Source organism: Moschus berezovskii, chromosome 16 (genome assembly GCF_049115385.1).
Source record: "Moschus berezovskii isolate FMDL1 chromosome 16, NW_MosBer_1.0, whole genome shotgun sequence".
Taxonomy (NCBI): Eukaryota; Metazoa; Chordata; class Mammalia; order Artiodactyla; family Moschidae; genus Moschus; species Moschus berezovskii.
The window spans coordinates 22,777,501-22,794,821 of record NC_142475.1 but is presented as its reverse complement, the minus strand read 5'-3'; the positions used below and the strand labels follow the sequence as shown (position 1 = coordinate 22,794,821).

The 17,321-nt window shown below is 38.2% G+C and overlaps 1 protein-coding gene and 1 pseudogene across 1 annotated transcript in view; one reads left to right on the top strand and one right to left on the bottom strand.

Annotated features, from left to right (window-relative positions):
* ZFPM2 (zinc finger protein, FOG family member 2) overlaps positions 1-17,321 on the bottom strand; it is a 524,508-nt gene that overhangs the window by 57,104 nt on the left and 450,083 nt on the right. The window lies entirely within an intron of this gene.
* LOC148775232 (large ribosomal subunit protein uL11 pseudogene) lies at positions 580-15,262 on the top strand (annotated as a pseudogene).

Here is a 17,321-nt window from a genome sequence, read left to right as displayed (position 1 = left end):
AAAACTGTCACATGAGCAGTACATTATGAATACAGTAATGCATTTTTTTATGATTCAAATAATGGTTACTGAAATGAAAGAAAAATAAAATCTTCAGTGGGTTATAATGTAGAAATTGTGACTGCGAATTAGACAAAATTGGAAATAGGAGAAAAACCAAGCACAAAGTAATGATCTGCAGAGAACTACAAAATGTAATAACGGATGAATTGCAGAAATATGAATTTGACTAATGCTAGTTTTATTTTCATCTTTTGCATAATTCTGAAATCTATGAGCTCTGATCATTAAGGCAAACTATTTAAATAAAAAACGCAGTGAGAATCCAGTTTCAAATATAACTAAGAGACACTTGGCTGAAGAACTTTTTTCTTTTTAAAACAATCTACCTAAGGTCAAATAGCACAGCATCATCCATTTAAAAAGCTATATAAATATAGCTTCCATCGCTCATAAACCTCCTTTGTGCTTAAGAAAATGAGGAAGAGAAGTAAGCAGTCAGGGAGATGTTCATTTCCATTTTATTTTTAAAATGTTATCTCCATAAGACACTGAAATACATATTTTGCAGTAAAGAAGATGAAGCTCCTCTACGACATTTCTAGTTCTCCTTTCTCTCAGCATAATTCTGACTCCACAGTATGTGCTCTACAGACTGTAGCAGATTGTGAGTCTTGAGGTCAGAGTATATGCTTGAAGCATCAATGGCTACACCTGTCATTTTAGTTTTCCGGGAAGAATGTGTTATTGTTTAATGCTGTAACATGCATTCGTTACAATCTGACTTCCAATCCGACTGCAATGGAGGTGACTTTAACTACCCGTTACCAGAAATATTTCAATAATATTTCAACTTCTAGTCTCTGTTATAATTATTTTCCTTTAATTATTTGAGATGCAATTTTTCCTATCCATGCAGACTCCTGCAATCCATTTTGGTTTTCCTGGGAAGTCATACCACAGTTTGAAAAAGTGGAAATATATCAGGTTTTACTTTGAAGTGTAATAAAAATGTTTAATTCTGATATGATTATTGGTAGAGAAACATTTTCCTTCTTCACTTTTCCCTACTATTTACGTCTGATTAACATAGAGAATATCTTGAAGAAATTATCAAATCTGTTTGGAAAAATCTACCTTGTAGTCACTTAAAAGCCTGCGTGCTAAACTGATAATTCAGTTATTCAGGGCTTGATGAGAAAATGATCTCCCTCAGAGAAAGGGTAGAGTTAAAACATCCTGAGTGGTCAAAGCTCTCTTAGCAGCTTTGTTCCAGGGTAAGCCCATTTTTATGACAATCCTTCTTGAATATTTCCTCCAAAATGGATTTCTTACATTTATAAGTAAAATGTCAGAGTTTATTTTAAGATCCTTTTCACTAATTTCCCTCATGGAAAAATTGGTTGTGGTCTACCAATGTTGCTCCTCTGAATCAGGCAAACTGTGAAATTACTCTTGTTCATTTCAGCCTTAAGAAAACAGTTCAACATGTAGTGACCAAAGATATATTGTCAAAATAGACACACATGGTACATGGAGTAAAATACTTAATTTCTCAAGCACCTCAGTAAAATCGTGACAGAAATAACTTCCTAACACAAAACACTCATAATATGGAAATGTGCACTGTTTCCATAATTCCCTGATTTTATTATACTCATCTAATTCATTTTCCTTGAACAATATTGGTTTAAAAATCACAATTGAATATACTATTTATAAAACTGTATTTTTCAAATAATTAAGTTTGTTGCAGAGACAAGAACAGATTGCTGTGGCTGCAGAGCTCTGCTTGTAAACCCTTCTGGAGTCCATTCTCTGATGGGAGGTGAGTTACTCACATTCCCAGAGTCTCAGAATCTGCATTTGCAGGATGTGGATAATGCAGTCTATGGTGATTTTTTAAAAAGATAACAACAAAACAGAGCTTCCATGGTGGCTCAGCAATAAAGAATCTGCCTGCTAATGCAGGAGATGTGGGTTTGATTCCTGGGTCGGGAAGATCCCCTGGGGAAGGAAATGGCAACCCACTCCATTATTTTTGCCCGGAGAATCCAATGAGCAGAGGAGCTTGGTGGGCTACAGTTCATGGGGTCTCAAAAGAGTCAGACACGCTCAGCGACTAAACAACAATAGTAAAGTAGCATTCTCATCACACAGCAGGCATTCAATAAATATCAGTCCCATTCTTTTCCCTGTGTTTTGACCTTGACAAGGCATTAACAAGTACACGTTTCTCATTCTCATTTTTGGCCACTAACACTCACTAATGTGGTCAAGGGTATTAAAAAGCAGAGATATCACTTTGCTGACAAAGGTCACTATAGTCAAAGTTATGGTTTTTCCAGTAGTCATGTATGGATGTGAGAGTTGGACCGTAGAGAAGGCTGAGAACGAAAGAACCGATGCTTTTGAACTGTGGTGCTAGAGAAGACTCTTGAGAGTCCCTTGTACTACAAGGAGATCAAACCAGTCAATCCAGGAAATCAATCCTGAATATTCATTGGAAGGCCTGATGCTGAAGTTCTAATACTTTGGCTATCTGATGCAAAGAGCCGACTCACTGGAAAAGATCCTAATGATGGGAAAGACTGAAGGTAAATGGAGAAGGGGGCAGCAGAGGATGAGGTGGTTAGACAGCATCATCAACTCAATGGACAAGAATCTGAACAAACCCTGGGAGATAGTGGAGGACAGAGAAGCCTGGCGTGCTGCAGTTCACGGGGTCGCCAAGAGTCAGACTTAGGAACTGAACAATAACAACAACTGTGTGGCCCAGGAGAAATCTTACAGACCCTTCCCTCCATATTTTTCTCCCTAAACTGTTCCGTAAGCTGAAATTCTCAATTCTTCTGAAATGGGCATCATTTCCAGCCTGATTAAGTACTAGAGATAATAGAATAGCCTTTGCCTGGTTAGGTCAATTTTTCCCTTCCTCTCTCTGACTTTCCCTCCTTTTTCCTTCCCCAGCCTTTCCTCCCCATTATCATTCTTATCTCTCGTTGATTCTCCTATATCCCCCTCCCTCCCTCCTTCTTTTTCATTCTCTTTCATCTTAAAAGACAGTATTTGCTTGTGATGACCTAACAGTCATTTGGCACACTGTCCTGGACTGTCCTGGAAGAGGCAGCTGTCCTGGAGGGGAGAAAACCGTGACCATAAGCCAGATGTAACATAAGAGGGCTCTGCAAGGCAAGTGGGGCTTAGAGCTTCCCCATGGAAAAGAACCTAAGGTGGACTGGGAGCCTGTGCGAGAAGTAATGCAAATTTCACGGAAACATTTTTCTCCTTTTGCCTTTAAATATTTGAATAAAAGGGGAGAATTTATTAGATTTAATGTTTAAAAACATTGTCTCTGCTCTCATGACATGCCAGGGAGATGTTTGCTTATCTTTCATCATTTTTAAGTGCCTCTGAGATTAGTAATTTTAATTCCTACACATTACAAAGATATATGCAGATTACTTGGTCAGTTTTCTTTTTATATTTACGATTTTTAGCAGACAAAAGCATTTTTAATATATTCTTGCAAAATCCCCAAACATGTTCGTCCATTTTGCATTTCAGTTTTACCTTCCAAGTTCCTTCTTAATGTCATCAGTGAAATGAACTTATGAAAAGGGGACCAAAGGTGAATGCTTAGATAGAGAATTCTACTGATGCCTCAACAGTATGTCTAGTGGTCTGGATAAAGCCACTCTGTCCAGCTAGTTTCTGCACTTCAGTTCATGGTCATACTGTCAGTCTCCCTTTTCCAAGTAATTTAATGGCAAGAAAATACAGGTTCACTCATCAAACATTGCTTTCCTAGATGGTGAAATTTTTGTTATCTTTGAAAGCTGAGTTAATTCTTTTGATTTATTCCTAAAGGCAAAATTGGCAGCTATGTCAATGCATCTTATTATGTCAATTTGAGTGCAAAGTGACCATGTGATAATTAATGCAGAGTAATTGATACTATCAGTTGAGTACTTTAAACCATCAAGAACTTCAAGATTACATTAAAGAAGCAAAAATCTAAATCTTAAAATAATTTTTTTTTTGACTATGCCACACAGCTTGCATGTGGGATCTTAGTTCCTTGACCAGGGATTGAACCTGAGCCCTGGAAGTGAAAGCACCAATTTCCAAACACTGAATCTCCAGGGAATTCCAAAAAACCTAAATCATTTTTTCAGAGAGCTTTTAATTGAAAAGTCCTCTACATTTGTGTGAATCAAAAAACCCATTGCCAAACAAAAAAATGTCACCCATTATTTACCTTTCAAAAGACATTACCCACAGCATTTTATGTCTATTTTTTAAAAAAATGTATGTTATGCTTCTTAGGGTTCTTAGTTTAGATACACACCATGCAAATACAGAAATGATTCAGTTATGCTTTACTAATGCTTAATAAATCAAGATTGCATAATGAAGAATGCATTGACATTCTAAACTTTAGCCTAACATTTAATTAACAGATCCAATATGTATTCTCCTTTGAATTTAAAAATTACTGTATTTGGCCTGTAGTCTTCCTCTAAAATGACCTTGATTTTAAAAAACTGTTCATTGCCTATTTCCACAATGAACAGAAATAATTTTTAGAAAAAATTAGATAAACTGATTCAGCATAAATTATATAGCGACGAAAGCTTTCTGTCGCTTCTAAGATTTTGAGGCCTCTACCTTAACAATTCAATAGATTCAGATTAAATAACAGGAGATAATTTAGGGAGATTTTATATAAGAATAATGAGAGCAATGTTCAAGCACAAAGATAGTGGGTTACTCCATTAAGGCCACCAATGGGAAAAAAAAACAACAGAAAAACATCATTCTCCTACAGAAATATAAATGTATATTGACCACACTCTACATACACTGAAGTAATCTAAGCAAGTTGATTGGCAGTCAAACTTGCCAACTGTTAAAGGAGCTCAACTTCAAAATATTAAGCCTACCATCTATGTGTGAAAACACGAATTGTTTCCACTTTGAAAATTCCATTTGCTACTAATGCTTCTTGTGAGAGGTTTAAAGATTTTTTTTTCAGAATCACTTTCTTTTCACCAGTGTTAGCACACTAGTATATTTAACAGAGACATTTACATGCTTTGCATTTTAAGTGCCTCGGAAATCCAAGCACAGAGCCTGCACATTTCCGCTGCACCATCAGATGTAATGAGTTATGGTACTATCGGCATGTTGATAAGCTATAGCCCAAAGAAGAACAAGAAGGAAGTATAAAAAATATGGCCAGAGGATGGGATAAAATTATCAGCTAGTGTGTTTTCCTGTTTGGTTTTAATCTACATTTAATTAAATTCTTATCTTCTGTGTACTTATGGTCGCATTTGAATGGCGAGACTGCATTCATTATGAATGGTAAAACTTAACTCAGAGAACATTACATGTGGCTTCTTTAAAAAAGAGAAGAAGAAAAACGCTGTCTTTATTCTTTACACTCAGGTCTTATAAAAAGAGACCAAACTCTCTCTTAGGTCAAGTGCAGTAGCACTTAACCTTTGGGTTAACTGATTTGGAAAGTTGGACTTAAATCAATTTTTAACGCTATTTTTTATTTTTACAATTTGGAAATGTTATCAAATTCTGAGCTTGAACAGAGCTGGCAAGGGAAGCACTGAAGTGCATTAGGAAATGCCTTCTTCATTCTTAAAAACAGAGATGATAACAGGAAGTTTTTATTAGTGCTGCAAAATGTGTGCATTAGTCTGCATCCTTAATTATTAAAATCATTACATTCCCTTGTCTTTATATGCTGAAATAAGAAAAAAATGCCTTAGTTACTATTTAAAGGTTTTTTTTTTCCTTGTGTCACAGACTCTTTGAGTTCATTCAAGCATCCCTATATTGCAGAAAAAATAACAAAATGCTTTGAACATAGCATGTGGTTACACAGCTACTAGTTTCATACCACTTTAGTTTTGTGCCAGGAATGTCAGGGCAAATTGAGAATATCCTTAAAGCCATTGGTAGCTGCAGTAATAAGCATGATTTCCTAGGTCAACTTGGAGACTGTGTCAGCCTCAATTAAAGGAAACAGAGGCAACTGTTTCTGATTGAGGTTTCAATGTATATTAATGAAGAAGTGAGGTTTGAGATCAGATTGGCTATCCCTATTGATCAAAATTCACTAAAATCTAGAACAAAAACCTCTCCATAGTTACTATACCACACACACACACACACTCACACACACTAAGAGAAATTAATGAGACACAAATTAATGTGTCTCATATTTTTATAGCTTTTCTTAAAAGCAGTAGTTTATGACTAGTACTTGTATGCTAGTGAATAATCACATTTCAAATGAGCGTCTTTTTACCCTGTTATTTTATGCAATGGGGAATACTAACCAGGAGAGGTTTAACATTCCAACTGAATGCTCAAATTTAAACACATATAATTAAACAACGGTAGTTACCAGTGACATACTGGCATATTTCCCCCAAATATCATAAATACATTGGGAATGACTCCACTTTTGGAAAGAGCTGTAAACATCCCTACAATTGGGCCAATAAAGTTTTATCTGAAACACTGGAGACTCCAAAACGTTGATGTCTAATGGGATGAAAAGACCTTCTATTAAGCTAGTGACCACTCATTTACTCAGAGACTCCAGAGAGGAGAAAAGATTTTCAGTATACATCCCTTACACTTCAAAGGTTTCTTTTTAAAATAAGCATTTTTATTTGGTTGGGCATTTATACAATTCAGCAGATGGAAATATCATTCTCTTGTACATAAGTGAACATTAAAATCACAACAGGGAAGAATTAAAAAAACAGTGATAAGGTGCTGCGGTGGTAAAGAATCTGCCTGCCAATGCAGCAGATACAGGAGATGAGGGTTTGATCCCTGGGTCGGGAAGATCCCCTTGAGGAGGAAATGGCAGCCTACTTCAGTATTCTTGCCTAGAAAATTCCATGGACAGAGGAGCAACCTAGATGTACATCAGCAGGCAAAATAGAAAGCCCAGAGATAAATCCACCAACCTATGGAACCTTATCTTAGACAAAAGAGGCAAAAATATACAATGGAGAAAAGACAATCTCTTTAACAAGTGGTGCCGGAAAACTGGTCAACCACTTATAAAAGAATGAAACTAGAACACCTTCTAACACCATACACAAAAATAAACTCAAAATGGATTATAGATCTAAATGTAAGATCAGAAAATATAAAGCTCTTAGAGGAAAACATAGGCAGAACACTCTCTGACATAAATCACAGCAAGATCCTCTATGACCCACCTCCCAGAGTAATGGAAATAAAAACAAAAATAAACAAATGGGACCTAATTAAACATAAAAGCTTTTGCACATTGAAGGAAACTATAAGCAAGGTGAAAAGGCAGCCTTCAGAATGGGAGAAAATAATATCAAATGAAACAACTGACAAAAAATTAATCTCCAAAATATATAAGTAGCTCATGCAACTCAATACCAGAAAAATGAAAAACTCAATCAAAAAGTGGGACAAAGAACTAAATAGATATTTCTCCAAAGAAGACATACAGATGGCTAATAAATACATGAAAAGATGCTCAATATCACTCATTATTAGAGAAATGAAAATCAAAACCACAATGAGTTATCATCTCACACAAGTCAGAATGGCCGCCATCAGAAAGTCTACAAAAAATAAGTGCTGGAGAGGAGAGTCCACAAGAAACAAGTGTGGAGAAAAGGGAACCCTCTTACACTGTTGACAGGAATGCAAACTGGTACAGCCACTATGGAGAACAGTGTGGAGATTCCTTAAAAATCTGGAAACAGAATTGCCATATGATCTAGCCATCCTGTTGCTAGGCACACACACTGAGGAAGTCAGAATTGAAAGAGACACGTGGACCCAATGTTCACTGCAGCATTGTTTACAATAGCTAGGACAAGGAAGCAACCTAGATGTCCATCAGCAGACAAACGAATAAGGAAGCTGTGGTACATATACACAGTAGAATATTACTCAGCTATAAAAAGAATATATTTGAGTCAGTTCTAATGAGCCTATTAGATGAAACTGGAGCCTATTATACAGAGTGAAGTAAGTCAGAAAGAAAAACACCAATACAGTGTACTAATGCATATATATGAAATTTAGAAAGATGGTAACAATAACCCTGTATGTGAGACAAAAAAGAGACACATTTATAAAGAACAGACTTTTGGATTCTGTGGGAGAAGGCAGGAGTGGGACGATTTGAGAGAACAGCATTGAAACACGTATATTGCCGTATGTAAAATAGATGACCAGTGCAAGTTCGATTCATGAAGCAGGGCACTCAAAGCCATTGCTCTGGGACAACCCAGGGGGATGGCATGGGGAGGGAGGTGGGAGCGGGGTTCAGGATGGGGGGACACATGCACCCATGGCTGATTCATGTCGATGTATGGCAAAAACCACCACAATATTGTAAAGTAATTAGCCTCCAATTAAAATAAACTCATGATCAACAACATTACATGGGTTGGTAGTGTTTCCCAGCAATCATACTACCTTTCTGTAGTTCATTCATTCTCCAACACCCATTCCCCATCCATTCTCTTAACTTTGCTTCCTTATTAACTAAGAAAAATGTAGTCATCAGAAGAGAATTTTATTTCCACCTTGATAGCACTAAACTATATGTATCAGTGTTCATACACTCTGCTCTTATGACTATTATTTTGGATGTGCTGACCAAGCCCTTATTTAAAGCCACCTTCCTACTCCCCATTTTTCCTGTAAACCTCAATTTTTCAGTCTCAATGAGACCATTCCCATCAGAATGAAAATATCATACTTTATTTATTGTATACAACAGCAACAACAAAAACCCTCTAGGTCTTATTTATCTGCTCACATTTAAAGCAAGGGTTTCCCAGGTGGTGCAGGGGTGAAGAATCCACCTGCCAATGTAGAAGACACAACAGACACAGGTTAGATTCCTGGGTCAAGAAAATCCCCTGGAGAAGGAAATGGCAACGTACTCTAGTACTCTTGCCAGGGAAATCCCATGGACAGAAAAGCCTGGTGGGCTACAGTCCATGGGTTGCACAGAGTTGGACACAACTGAGCACACATGCTCTTCAAGAAAATTATAGATATGAAGGGAACATTTCATGCAAAGATGGGCTCAATAAAGGACAGAAATGGTATGGACCTAACAGAAGCAGAAGATATTAAGAAGAGGTGGCAAGAATACACAGAAGAACTATACAAAAAAGATCTTCATGACCCAGATAATCACAATTACCCACCTAGAGCCAGACATCCTGGAATGTGAAGTCAAGTGGGCCTTAGGAAGCATCACTATGAACAAAGCTAGTGCAGGTGATGGGATTCCAGTTGAGCTATTTCAAATCCTAAAAGATGACGCTGTGAAAGTGCTGCATGCAATAGGCCAGCAAATTTGGAAAATGCAGCAGTGGCCACAGGACTGGAAAAAGTGTTTTAATTCCAGTCCCCAAAAAGGAAATGCCAAAGAATGCTCAAACTACCACACAATTGCACTCATCTCACACGCTAGTAAAGTAATGCTCAAAATTCTCCAAGCCAGGCTTCAACAATACGTGAACCGTGAGCTTCCAGATATTCAAGCTGGATTTAGAAAATGCAGAGGAACCAGAGATCAAATTGCCAACATCCATTGGATTATCAAAAAAGCAAGAGAGTTCCAGAAAAACATTTCTGCTTTATTTGACTGTGTGGATCATGACAAACTGTGGAAAATTCTGAGAAAGATGGGAATACCAGACCACCTGACTTGCCTCTTGAGAAATCTGTACGCAGATTGGGAAGTAACAGTTAGAACTGGACATGGAACAACAGACTGGTTCCAAATAGGAAAAGGAGTACGTCAAGGCTGTATACTGTCACCCTGCGTATTTAACTTATATGCAGAGTACATCATGAGAAATGCAGGGTTGGATAAAGCACAGGCTGGAATCAAGATTGCTGGGAGAAATACCAATAACCTCAGATATGCAGATGACACCACCCTTATGGCAGAAAGTGAAGAGGAACTAAAGAGCCTCCTGATGAAAGTGAAAGAGGAGAGTGAAAAAGTTGGCTTAAAGCTCAACATTCAGAAAACTATATCATGGCATCTGGTCCCATCACTTCATGGCAAATAGATGGGGAAACAGTGGAAACAGTGTCAGACTTTATTTTGGAGGGCTCCAAAAATCACTGCAGATGGTGACTGCAGCCGTGAAATTAAAAGATGCTTACTCCTTGGAGGAAAAGCTATGACCAACTTAGACAGCATATTAAAAAGCAAAGACATTACTTTACCAACAAAGGTCCATCTAGTCAAGGCTATGGTTTTTCCAGTAGTCATGTATGGATGTGAGATTTGGACTATAAAGAAAGCTGAACACTGAAGAATTGATGATTTTGAACTATGGGGCTGAAGACTCTTGAGAGTCCCTTGGACAGCAAGGAGATCCAACCAGTCCACCCTAAAGGAAGTCAGTCCTGAATATTCATTGGAAGGACTGATGTTGAAGCTGAAACTCCAACACTTTGGCCACCTGATACAAAGAACTGACTCATTTAAAAAGACCCTGATGCTGGGAATGACTGAAGGCAGGAGAAGAAGGGATGCCAGAGGATGAAATGGTTGGATTTCACTGACTCAATGGACATGAGTTTGAATAAACCCCGGGAGTTGGTTATGGACAGGGAAGGTTGGTGTATTGCAGTCCATGGGGTTGCAAAGAGTCGGACGCAACTGCGCTGAACTGAACTGAACTGAACTGAGCACACATGCAGCAGTATCATTTAAAGCAAAACTCCTTGAAATAGTTTCCTCTTCTTGTGCTCTCTCAGTTGAACTTTTCAACAGCGCTCACTTCAGCATTTATTGTTTTTCTTGTCAATATCATCAAAGTGAAAGTGTAAGTTGCTCAATCATGACCGACTCTTTGCAACCCCATGAACTGCACAGTCCATGGAATTCTCCAGGCCTGAATACTGGAGTGGGTAGCTTCTCCCTTCTCCAAGGGATCTTCCCAACCCAGGGATTGAATCCAGGTCTCCTGCACTGCAGGCAGATTCTTTACCAACTGAACCACAAGGGAAACCCAAGAATACTGGAGTGGGTAGCCTATCCCTTCTCTAGGGGATCTTCCCAAGCTAGGAATTGAACTGGGGTCTCCTGCATTGCAGGCAGATTCTTTACCAACTGAGCTATCAGGGAAGCCCTGATATCACCAAAGCCATTGCTAAATCCCGTTTCTTGGATCTTGTCTTACCTCAACATCAGAAACACTGAAAACAGTTTCTCTGTGAAAACTTTTCTGCCCTTGGCTTTCCCTCAGCACCTTCTCCTGGTTCTTCCAATCTCACTGGCAGCTCCTTCTCAGTTCCCTTTGCTGGGGCTTCTGAGTTCATTTGCTACACTTCCCTTCTCCTTCATTTTGTCTAGGCACTCTGGGTTGCCTGATATTCATGAAACATGCTAATGCATTCTTGCTTCTACTGTGGATATTCCTGCCTAAGACAGTTTCATGATTAGACTCTTTATTCCTTTAGAGTTTCTCCAATGCCCCCTTCTAAGTAAAGTCTTCCTTCACTATCTTATTTCATTTTGCCACACCAGCAGCATGTGGGATCTTAGTTCCCTGACCAGGGATTGATCCTGTGTCTGCTGTACTGGGAGTACAGAGTCTCAACCACTGGATCACCAGGAAGTCCTACTATCTTACTTTAAATTTCAAACCTCCCTCTGGGTTTTTTCTGATTTATTTTTTCTCTATAATGCTTTTAAACGTTTAACCAAGGATACATTTTGTGCATTTATTAATCGTCTTCCTCCTCTATTGGGATATGAGTTCTTAAGGGAAGAGGTTCACTGCTGAATTTGGTGTCTAGGATAACACCTATCACACACAATAGGCCTGCTGCTGCTGCTGCTAAGTCACTTCAATCGTGTCCGACTCTGTGACCCCATAGATGGAAGCCCACCAGGCTCCCCCGTCCCTGGAATTCTCCAGGCAAGAACACTGGAGTGGGTCAGTGACTATTTATTGGGTAAATAAAGTAGACCACTATTTTAACTTTTTATTATGCTTTTATATTCTATAAGAAAATGGCTTTCTGTCTATTTTCCATGACTCTGAAATGATTATATTTATATATTAGTGTACTGAACTTCTCTGGTATTTTAATAATATAGAATTGCACACCCATAATTAAAGCTAATTTTACTATTTTTACAATGTTATTTGGCTTTGGAGTGTATGTCTCTGCTATTAAAATTATTTACCATTATCTTTTTTATTGTTTTATTCTTCATATTGCATTAGAATGAGCACTAATACGTTGGCATCAGCCACAGCTCTTCTATTTATATTGATTAATTCTTTTTGAACCCCTCTTCTTCTCTCTGTGTTTTAAGCTTTGCCAGAGATGGGAGAGGATGATAAAAGCGTGTTTGTGAAATATTTTATTTCTGATAGAACAGACCTATGTGAGGCAAATGGATTTAAATGCTGCATAATAGTTGTCATAATATTTCCCAGTTTTGATTGTCTGTGAAGCATGTAATAAAATTAAGAAGAGCATAGAGATTGGATTTGGGTGGATTACCTTGTCTTCAGGATCGATTATTTTGACCTAAGTCCATTAACCAAACTGTCCCCATATTAAGCAGCATTTTTCACTAATTTTAAGCCAAATACAATAATCTCTGGAGTTCGGTGAGCATAAAGGGAAAAGAAAAGGGGTTATAAGGAAGCAAACTTGTAGAGAGAAACACAAACTTCAGCCCTCTATGAAACAGACCTGAAAGCATGACACTATTATTTGTATTGGCAGTGCTTTCCTTACAAATTGTTGACTTTTTTTTGCACCAACCTCTAACCCACCATTTCTGAAACAGTCCTAAGAAGACTTGAAAGACACTGTTAAAAGCACATCTGCCCAGAAGCCCTGGAAAAACTATAGCTGCAAAGTGTCTTTACTGTTTATATAAGAGCAATCAAAGGTATCAACAAGCAAGACAGCTGAAACTGCTCTCTCAGAAAAAGAAAGCAAAATTGATCCAAACTGAGTATTTCTATGAAACGGGTTACAGGGAATTCTGCAGCCAAGTAGGCATCCCCCATATGCTTGTATATTCCTCCCTATAAACATGAATATTCATAAATACAATCCCAGTAGATGGGAACAACCTAAGTAAATTACTGAATGTTAGGAATAGAAGAAAAACCTTTCATGCAATTCAAGTCCCCACACAGACCTGGACAGTTTGCATCAAATATCTGGACAAAAAGATTAAAACTACATTGTCTTCAGTTGTTTTAATCTGTGACTGAGTTGTCTGTTCTGTATTCGTTACTATGGTAAAGGTGAAAAGTTGTTACTTGACCATACTTTAATGCTGCTCTTGCTAAAATCTATAGTATTTCCCCCCTTTTCTGCTTAAACTGAGGTCAGAGAACAGAGAATCATTTGAAGCAAGCATTATTTTACAGCAGTGTTCTCAGAGGTTACTGAGGCAGTCACTCTTCTTAAGGACCTGACACTTAAATATTTTATTTCTTTACTGAGATTTTTTGTTGTTGTTGTTATTTTCTTCTTAAGTTTGTCACTGTCCCTGCTGCCAAAAAACACTTCACTTTCTAATTCAATGTGAGCTGGGAAATCAACTAACCAGTCTGTATAGGTTGCATCTAAATTAAGAGTTCATGAATGCTCAGTGAAGATTTGACATGCTCTTACAGTGATAAAGTGTCAGACTGAAATATAATACCGTTGTGATATCTAACCAAAGTTTGGTTTTTTAAAGCAAAATCTATATTTGCATCTATTGAAATGTATGCCTACATGTACATTTAGGTGCTTTTGTTTTCTCATCTTTCTAGGTTGCTGGCTGTGCTCTGGAACATAGCAAAAATATATAGAAGATATATATCTACACTACATGTCACTTCACGGGAAATAGATGGGGAAACAGTGGAAACAGTGTCAGACTTTATTTTTTGGGGCTCCAAAATCACTGCGGATGCTGATTGCAGCCATGAAATTAAAAGACGCTTACTCCTTGGAAGGAAAGTTATGACCAACCTAGATGGTATATTAAAAAGCAGAGACATTACTTTGCCAACCAAGGTCTGTCTAGTCAAGGCTATGGTTTTTCCCATGGTCATGTATGGATGTGAGAGTTGGACTGTGAAGAAAGCTGATTGCCGAAGAATTGAGGCTTTTGAACTGTAGTGCTGGAGAAGACTCTTGAGAGTCCTTTGGACTGCAAGGAGATCCAACCAGTCCATTCTGAAGGAGATCGATCCTGGGTGTTCATTGGAAGGACTGATGCTAAAGCTGAAACTCCAATACTTTGGCCACCTCATGCGACTAGCTGACTCACTGGAAAAGACTCTGATGCTGGGAAGGATTGCGGGTGGGAGGAGACAGGGACGACAGAGAATGAGATGGCTGGATGGCATCACTGACTCGATGGACTTGAGTTTGAGTAAACTCCGGGAGTTGGTGATGGACAGGGAGGCCTGGCATGCTGTGATTCATGGGGTCTCAAAGAGTCGGTCACGACTGAGCGACTGAACTGACTGACTGACATATTACTGTAATATTTGCTCACAAGAGAGCACCCTCCACAACAAAACATTAACATTTAAAAGTTATATTGTGGGGGGAGCTTCTTGATTAGAGAAGGCCAAGGCACAAGCCTCTTTTGTGGTCCCCATCTGGTTTACCCTACACAGCTGCCTCTGCCAGGCCACCCAAATTTGACCCTAACAAGATTACAGTCGTATACCTGAGGTGTTCCAGTGGGAAAATCAGTGTCACAGGTCTCTTGGTTGCCATAGTCATTCCCCTGGAACTGTCTCCAAAGGAGGTGGGTGATGACATGGCCGAGACAACTGGTGACTTGAAAAGTTGGGAGTACAGTGAAACTAACCATTCAGAACAGGCAGGCCCAGGTTGAAGTGGTACTCTCTGCCCCTCTCTGAACATCAAAACATTCAAGGACCACCCAGAAATGAAAAGAAAGCAGAAAAACTTAAAGTTCAATGGAAATAAGATTTTTGATGAGACTGCAAATACTGCCTGACTGATGCAGTACCAACCTTTGGCCAGAGAACTGTCTGGAATCATTAAAGAGACCTTGGAGGCTGTCTAGTTTGTGGGCTGCAATGCTGATGGCTGCCACCCATCTGACATTACCGATGACACTGGCAGTGGGGAAGTGGAATACCCAGTAATTAAGACTACAGAGAAAAATATTTTGATAAAGGGTCATTGATAACCAACCAAAAAGGAATATGGAATATTCAAATAGTTACAGGGAAGTCATATCAACCCTTCATGAAATATAAAGATAATTTGGAAGCAATTCTTCTCAGATTTATGTTCAGTGTGGTCATGCATGCAAATCACCTGTCTACCAAGTCTGAGGTTGTGAACTAAAGTTGTGAAGGCCACAGACAAACTTCAATAGGTTCACGAGCACCTTAAATGTATATGCAATATCACATGTGTATATGCACACATTTTATCTGAATGAATTAAAAATGTTGTAAGAAAAAACTTTGAAATACTTAATGACCAAAGGCAAACTCTTAATAAATTGATGAAATAATAGTAGTTAAATTAGTTTATTATTCAATGTGAGAGTGACTGATATTCTATCTGGTGTTAATTAAAATAGAGATATTGCTTATAGAACAAATGTCTGTAAGGACTTGCATTGCATTTGTAGAAGAAACAGTTCTTGTGTACAGAAGCAGAATTCAAATGTTTAGGTAGTGAAGAAGTTACCTAATAAATTACAATATTCTTGTGGAATATAATGCTTCCATGTGTAGCCAATCATTGGGAAACCCAATAAATAACCCAAGCACCAATAAATCCTCAAGTGTTTATTAATTTCTTACTCTGTTTCTAGGGGGTCTGTGCAGTGGTGATAATGTGACTCATGGGTTTGTCTGAACAATTATCAATATGCTTGGCATTTTATTCCACAGTGTGGAAGAAATGAAAGAAATTAATAAACGTCAACTGCTTGTTCTGTATACTAACTATTGAAAAAAATTATTTTTATCTGCTTACTTTTCAAAGGATGCCAAACTGATTCCTTATGAATGTGATACCCATTGGGGCTAGTGTTAATACAGTAAATTAGACTATCCTGAAGCGTACTGGAGGCTCAAGGTCAAAGCCACTTTGTACTGAAATGAATATTAACTTGACAAATGTTTCCAAATGTCTAAACTGCAGAGGTATACTAGAAGTTTACAGATGTATCTTTTATTTGAGTTCATGTTCCTTCTATGTTCTATACACTTCAGTTCAGTTCAGTCGCTCAGTCATGTCCGACTCTTTGTGACCACATGAATCACAGCACGCCAGGCCTCCCTGTCCATTACCAACTCCCAGAATTCACTCAAACTCACCTCCATCGAGTCGGTGATGCCATCCAGCCAGCTCATTCTCTGTCATCCCTTTCTCCTCCTGCCCCCAATCCCTCCCAGCATCAGAGTCTTTTCCAGTGAGTCAACTCGTCGCATGAGGTGGTCAAAGTATTGGAGTTTCAGCTTTGGGGGATCCAATTTTAGATTATAAGTGTATTGGCATCTGCAATGTGATTTGTTTTCTACTTTAGTTCATTAAAATTGTAACCATCATGGCATATTAAAATTTCACTAGATTAGAGAAACAATATTAATGCTTTTAAACCGGAAGATTGTAAAATCGATACTTAAAATATCTCTTAATTAAAAAAGCAAGCTAAAGTGACATATCATCTTCAACTTGTTATCTCTAACATTACTTTTGTCTACAAGTTGGGATAATCATCTTTCCAGGTGCTTACAAAGATATTACATTTCTGAAAAGAAGATAAAGTAGGTATTAGTTTATTTTTCTTGAAGGTCCTCATGAGAAGGATTAACACAGCTTGCTGTGTGTTACTGGTCTACCTACTGGATAGACACATCCCAGGAGAAACAATTTGGACTCATGAGCTTCCCAAGTGGTACAGCGGCAAAGAATCCGCCTGCCCAGTGCAGAGGCTGCAGGAGACAGAGGTTCGATCCCTGGGTTGGGATGATCCCCTGGAGAAGGAAATGGCAACCCATTCTAATATTCTTGCCTGGAAAATTCCATAGACAAAGGAGTCTTAGAGGGTTACCATAGGGTTGCAAAGAGTTGGACACAATTTAGCAACTAAACAACAACAATAATACATAAAAGAGCGAAAATGTTTCTTCCTTCCTGCCAGCACAGCTTACCACTCACATTTCTATCCATAAAGAAGTTGGAAGGACTTAAAACTGACTCAGATTATATGTTTATGATGACAT